The sequence below is a fragment of the Dasypus novemcinctus genome, chromosome 7 (assembly GCF_030445035.2).
Source record: "Dasypus novemcinctus isolate mDasNov1 chromosome 7, mDasNov1.1.hap2, whole genome shotgun sequence".
Classification (NCBI taxonomy): domain Eukaryota; kingdom Metazoa; phylum Chordata; class Mammalia; order Cingulata; family Dasypodidae; genus Dasypus; species Dasypus novemcinctus.
Genome location: NC_080679.1, coordinates 66372319 through 66379529, shown reverse-complemented (window position 1 = coordinate 66379529; position 7211 = coordinate 66372319). Strand labels below are relative to the sequence as shown.

Here is a 7211-nt window from a genome sequence, read left to right as displayed (position 1 = left end):
GTTTGGTCAAGTAAATGATTCAATCTATGATTTGGAACCAATGAAACACATAATAATATATTATTATATTATATTATATTATATTATATCATATTATATCATATTATATTATATACACACAAAGGATTCAAACCTATGACCCTGACTGCTAACCAATTATCCTTTTACATGACAAATCAGTTCATCAATGTTATGATACACTGAGTGGATGGGTGGGGAAGAAGGAGGGAATGGGAGAGAAGATTTTCAGGAATTAAGACACACCATATATTAAAGATGGAGGTGCCCTGCCTTCTTTCTTCAAGAAGTTGTACTGATCAGCAAACTGCAAAGAAACTTACAAATTCCCTCTCAGACACATTGACATGGCTCTCAGAATACTTTTACTCAGCGACTTATCTTGTGCAAATAGCTCTCAAGCTCAAACTTTAGGAAATCTGAGTATATTGGATCGTCTTGCCCATCCAGACCCATTTTATATGCATTTCCATTCTGCTCTGCGCCCCAGGACACCAAATGTACACTAAACACATCTCTCGTCCTCTGGCGTCAGGTTGGCCTTAGTCAGTGGAGGTCTTGGCCCGAGACTGGAGAGTAGCAGGAGAAAGAAGTTAGGGAATTTTAATCCATGAGCTGACAGCATAGCTCCTGTAGTGTAGCTCCTCCTCAGCTTCATGTTAAGCTTTCCTTGAGTTCCAGTAGCTGCTTCCTCGCCTTGACCTTCAAGTCTAGTGGTGATAATGCTGCCCACTGCTCATTCTTTCTAGCCCTGGGTTCTTCACTATCCCCCTCTAGCTTCCCTTAACCCTGACCTTATACTTTTAAATAGTCCCTTGATTAAATTCTCTGCAGTTGTTCCTTTTAAGGGTGTCATCCCTTCCCTGACAACACCTTTATTGATACAATGTGGTTGTTCTCTCCATAGAAAATTTGTGTTTGCCAAATTCCTCCTCAGGTTGGCCATTAATATTTCTTGATCTGAGAATGTTTGGGACTCAGTCTACATGCCAAATCATTGAAAATAATATTTTTGAAGGGGGAAATTGACTTTATGGGTATCTATTTAAGAGACGACAAAATTATTACCTACAACCAAACTTACAATTCATGGATAATGCACTGCCACTCTTCTCTGCCCTCATCTTGCAAATAGCAAGAAAGTGCTAGACAAAAATTATCTTTCAAAGTTCAAGTCAAGACAAGATTAAGAGATTTTTTTTCCTTTTTTTAAGGGACAAAATAATATCTGCAGTTGTAGAAATCCCTCCACCCAATGTTTTTGATGATTTGCCAGGTTGGGAGGCCAACACACTACACTGCCTGGGTGCATTGCAAAGTTTTCACAAGAAACTAACAACTTTCCAAGGAACTAACAACCACCTGTCATCCAAATTTATTAGGAGTAAATTGTGATCAGAAAAAGTAAAAGTTTATTTACTCCGTCAACCATTAGGACCCAAGAGTTGCTATTTGGAGGTGTTGCTTTATTTAAAAACGCAGAGAAGCAGATGTGACTCAACTGATAGAGCATCCATCTACCATACAGAAGGTCTGGGGTTTGATCCCCAGGGCCTCCTAACCCATGTGGTAAACTGGCCCACTTGCAGGGCCACTGTGCACAAGGAGTGCCGTGCCACGCAGGGGCACCCCTGCATAGGGATGCCCCACGTGTAAGGAGTGTGCTCTGCAAGGAGAGCCACCCCACATGAAAAAAGCGCAGCCCACCCAGGAGTGGCACTGCACACATGGAGAGCTGATGCAGCAAAATGACACAACAAAAAAAGAGATGCAGTTCCCCAGTGCTGCCAGATAATGCAAGCGGACACAGAAAAACACACAGCGAATGGACACAGAGAGCAGACAAGGGAGGGGAGGAAGGGGAGAGAAATAAATAAAATAAATCTTTAAAAAAATAAGACAATTTGTAGTTTCCATATCAAAGGATGAGCTGAACTGACTGGCCTTTCTTCATTATGTCATTTACAATGTTTACACACATTTCAAGTGCTTGAAAGCATTGAAAGCATTGCTAAACAATTGCTAAGCACATTACTATTCATTTGCTTAACAGGCTCTTCTCCTTCCTCCTCTCCTGATTAAAGTGAATGTCTTTAATCAGCTCCAGAATTCCCATATAACTTCTTTTTTTTTTAAATCTTTTCCTCCTTTCCCCTCTTTATCTCCCCTCACCCTGCTGTTTTTGCTGTCTTTGTTCATTTGTTGTGTGATCTTCTATATCTATTTCTCTTTTTGTCTTCTCTTCTCATTTTGTCTCCTCTAGGAATCTCCTCTAGGATTCACCAGGATTTGATCCTGGGGACCTCTGATGTGGAGAGAGGTTCCCTGTCACCTGTGACACCTCAGTTTCTGGTTTCTACTGTGCTTCACCTTGACTCTCCCCTTCCTCTCTCTTTTTTGGTGCATCATCATCTTGCTGCATGATTCACTTGTGTGGGCACTGGCTCACTGCATGGGCACTGGCTCACTATGCAGGCATGCTTTCTCTTTTTCTTTTTTACCAGGAGACCCCAGGAATGGAACCTGGGTCCTCCCATATGGCAGGCGGAAGCTCTGTCACTTGAGACACATATGCTTTCCCCATATAACTTCTTATATGAATCTTGGTACTCAGATTTAATATATAGTGAAGATAAGATATTACAGTAAGAAATAAGCTTTAAAAATATTGGTTTAAACAGAAATCTGGCTAAATGATAAGTTCCTACTACATCACTTGTACTCCTTAAAATGTTCTTGAATATAAGGAAATTTAACTTGAGCTTTTTGTAGGTAAGACAATGAAAATTACGGACAAAATTGATAAATTTATGAATAATCTAGACTTGAATTTAATGTCTTAGAAGACATTTTCTAAGAAAGACTCCTTTAAATAGAATTTAAATGCAAGGGAAGGATTGCTTTGTGGTTAGGCAGAAAGCTGGAATTCAAAACCCTATAGTTGGGGGAGTGGATGTGGCTCTAGCAGTTGAACGCCCACCTCCCATGTACGAGGTCCCAGATTCAATCCCTGGTCCCAGGTACCTAAAAAAAGACTTATAGTCGGAAGACATCTTAGATTCTATTCAATTCAGGGGTATTTATCAGTCCATTTCAATCTGTGGCATGCTCTAAGAAATGTTCTCCCATTCCTAAATCTTTATAAGAAGCTCAAGGAAAAAGTCTCTCATTTTAGTAGCTAATATTATAGTGTTTAAGATGCAATTATATCAGCAGAGGACTCAGACAGAGTCCCAAAGGGAACAGGAGTCACAGCCCCTCAGAATCGAGCTTCACCAATGCATCTTTCTAGCTCTGCTGATATGTAGTGATTTCATCCTCATTCATTGGTTTTAAGGAGATCAAAGATGTCAACAAGCTCTTAGCTAGTCAGAGTTTTCATTATTAAAATCTCCAATTAATTTTGACTACAACATAATTATCTTTACAAACAACCCATCACTTTCTTTTAATTGGCTGTGCCAGTTTTCTCTTAACCTTATGGATTTCATTCATTCTTTCCACAAGCATTTGCAGCCTACCATGTGAAGACTCTGTTCCAAACGCTAGGCATACAGGGATGAATGTGATCAACTCTTGTTTTAATATTCTAGTGTGGACAGCAGAAAATGGTAATGTTGAAAAGTATGCAACAAAAAGGTATATAAGAAAAATAAAACAGATGCTTATCATTTATAAAAGATAATAGCAAAACTTTACAAATGCAACTAATAGAAAATTAGTTATAACATAATTCTAATTTTTAAATTACAGCTCTAGTGGACATAATCTTTAAGAATGAAATAAATTATTGGTTCATTTATTTAAAACAAAACAAAACACATGCTTTAGAAAGCCTGATCATAGACATTCTCCTTGAAAAGGTGATAAAGGAGCATGAAAAAACAGAGCAAGACAGGAAAAAACGAAGAAGGAAACTTCTAAGCAGAAGATGGAAAGTGCCAAGGTAACAAGATAAAATAGTAACCTGGCATTTTGGAGAAACAGCAAAAAAGGCCAGGACTAGAATGAACTGAACAAAGCAGGAGTGATAGGAGATGAAGTTGAAGAAATTCACAGGACTTTTAGTCATGATCTAGCAGCGGGAGTTCATGCTAAATGCGATGGGAATCCATTAGAAGATTTTGAGCAAGGAAGTAGCAGGACATGGTTTATGTTTTCTAAATGATACCCTGACAGCTATATGGGGAATTGTTATTAACAGGACAAGAATCAAAACACAAGTTTAAAAAAAAAGGCGGCACAGCGTTCTCTCCTGAGCATGAAGCCGGCCCTAGGTGTTGCTTAATGGCAACTGCCTTTTGCTATTGATGTTCGTTCTTCTCTTCCTTTGGAAGAGTAAGAGCGAGCGAACGCAGTCTGAGTGGTTTCCGTTTTAATCTGGTGAATAAGGAATAGATTTTAAAAATAAAAAAAAGGCTTTTACAGAAATGAGAAAACATAGTGACTTGAACCAGTAGGAAAGCAGTGGAGGTGGTAAACACTTTTCCTTGAAAACTCCTATCACACTGTGAGTTGCCCTCCCAGAAGTCAGTCCCACTTTCCTTGCTAGCAGAACTTCGATATTACCCAGTAAGCCAGCCCCAGATTTTGGGTCATGATTGGTCTAAGCATGCCCTGACAGTCCCCACCCCTCTTTGTTAGACCTTCACTTGCCAGAATCCTACACAGCATGGGATGTTTGGGTCATCCAAAAAAGACTTAAGAGAAAGCCATCTGGGGACACTTCTGTGAAGGCTTTTTCCTTACTAATGATTTTTAAAAAGGCATTCCATCTATGTACCCCCAAACAAAAACTTGATATATATGGGAAAAGGTAGAAAAAAAGGGGGGAGGGGAAGTGAAACATTTTCTGAAGTATGCTCTGTGGCCAAATAAAATCGAGAAGCACTGGTATAAAAAGAGTGCTACAGGCTTATTCTCAGAATTTTTCAAATATCAATGTGTTTCTTGATCTCTAAGAGAAAACTACACTACCTAGACTTTTCCAAATTTATGTGACCATAAAACTCCCATTTGGGTAATAATAATCTTGCTCACAGAACTGGTCTTCTTCAGAACACTGTTATGGTAATACTGGACAAAGGAGTGATTTATGTAGCATCAGTAAAAATTCTTCAGAACCATCGCACGTTAATGATATCCTCACAGTCCACAGCAGGCTGCAAACACTTAAAGATTTAAGTGTTGAAATCTTCTGAGATGAAAATTAATCAACTGATTGGGAGAATCTACAGAAGTATAACTTTAGTGGTCATATTTAGATTCTCAGAAATCTTATGTATTCTAAAAAATGAAGACTTTCAAATCAAAGTTTCAGCATAGATATCACTTGAAAAAATGTGTCCAGGACCTTTTTCTCTTTTAACAATTAATTCATTATGAACTTGAGTTAGAATGGAAGCTGCTCCCTGGGTGAGGTGCAGACCCTCCTGCAGCTGCCTGACAACAGCAGGCGGTCGGGCCCCTGGGGCCAGGGTGCTGCTGGACTTCCACCCCCAGAACCCTAAGGAGGCTGCGACGCACAGCTGACCCATTACTTGCAGCCTGAAAAAAAAATCACATTTTTTCACTTCAAAAAAAAAAAGAAGTTACTGACATTTACGGTGAGTCTGGAGAAAAATAGAAAATATAAATGGTTTTCCTGATCCTTGCAGCAATGGGACACCACATTTCATAACTGTTGTTAATGGTTAAAAAAATGAAAAAATTAAAAAAGGAAAAAAACCAAGAAGAACAAAAAGGAAGGAAGAAAGGAGGGGAGAATGGGAGGGAGGGAGGAGGGAAAAAAGAAGGAGAGGAAGGAAAGGAGAGGGCAGGAAAGGAGAGGAGAGGAGAGAAGAAAATGTAGGAAGGAAAAAAGCAAGCAGATAAGTCTTCTTTATAAACTTAAGTTTGGGGGTATTCAAAGAGCATTTAACGAAAAAAAAAGAATCTGGAACTACACTGGAAATTTTACCACTAACAATATACAACTACAGAGAGAGACAGTGTTTCTAACTGCAATTCGCTTACTCTGGTAGTAAAAGATAGCATGCTGTGAAATTTTATTTCATCATAAGAAAGGATTAATATGGCTTATAACTAAATGTCAAAACAGATTTGCATTATGGAGTTGAATTTAATTTCTCAACCACATGATGTTGGCAGAAAAAAGTGATTTACATTTAGCTGCTAGGTTCAGATTTTCTTCACTGGCATCTCTGACACTAGATTTTACACTTTATTGGTGTAACTGTGTGATGGCATCAACTAAGAATATTCTCTTAAAACCTTTCTACTCAACATCTTGTTCGTAGATCACCTGGGCATCACTTGGGAGCTTGTTAGAAATGCAGAATCTCAGGCCCCATCCCAAATCTATGAATCAGAATCTGCATTTTAACAAGTTCTCCAAGGGACACATATGCACATTAAAATTTGAGAAACACTGTCTTAAAAGACATTCTCTGGGTGTTTTGCTATCCTTGAGGCTTATTCTGCCACCTAGGGTAATCAGGTTTTCCTAAGAACCTGACACTGGAATTACTGCTCAGCTCCTTCCTTCACTGTGCACCCACTTAAAATTTATGATTTACAATAGCTTGAAAATATTGCTTAGAGTGAAAAATATACTCTACCTCAGATGCAAAGATCTTAGGTACCAATGTTGCATAGATAACTAATTTCATGCCTTGTATTGTTTGGTCTAATATCACTTTTGCAGGGTCCAGTTTACAAAGCACAAAGCACATTCTGTGTGTGTGTGTGTGTTTAACCATTTACATCCCTAGTCCATATCAGAGTTACCTGGGTTCCAGTTCACCGGGTAGCAAAGCTGAGCCTCTGGCCACTGAACAAGAACTCCACTTCATCAGAATTATCTGAACTCTGAGATCCATCTGTTCTCAATTCTGAACAAAGTTTATGAATCAGATTTCTCTAAAATCCCCAAATTTATTCAAAACTCAACTCAATCTCAAAAGTATCACCAGACTACGTGCATGGTATATAGCTCACTCAAAATTTCAAGATCTTCTAGTATTCTCAGAGCCTGACCTTTTCTATCCACCTACCTAAAATACAATATAATGTGCTGATAGTTCAGCGCAGCATTATGACATAGGGACAAGGATACTGGCAAGACCTGGAGTCCAAGAATAGAGACTAGTATCATGGTGAAGTATGACTATGACCTGGCTTTTTTGGTGTAT

At 38.8% G+C, this 7211-nt stretch overlaps 1 pseudogene; it reads left to right on the top strand.

The window, feature by feature from the left end:
• Window positions 1–4209: 4209 nt before the first annotated feature.
• On the top strand, window positions 4210–4381 carry LOC111760098 (small nucleolar RNA U3; annotated as a pseudogene).
• Window positions 4382–7211: the final 2830 nt, after the last annotated feature.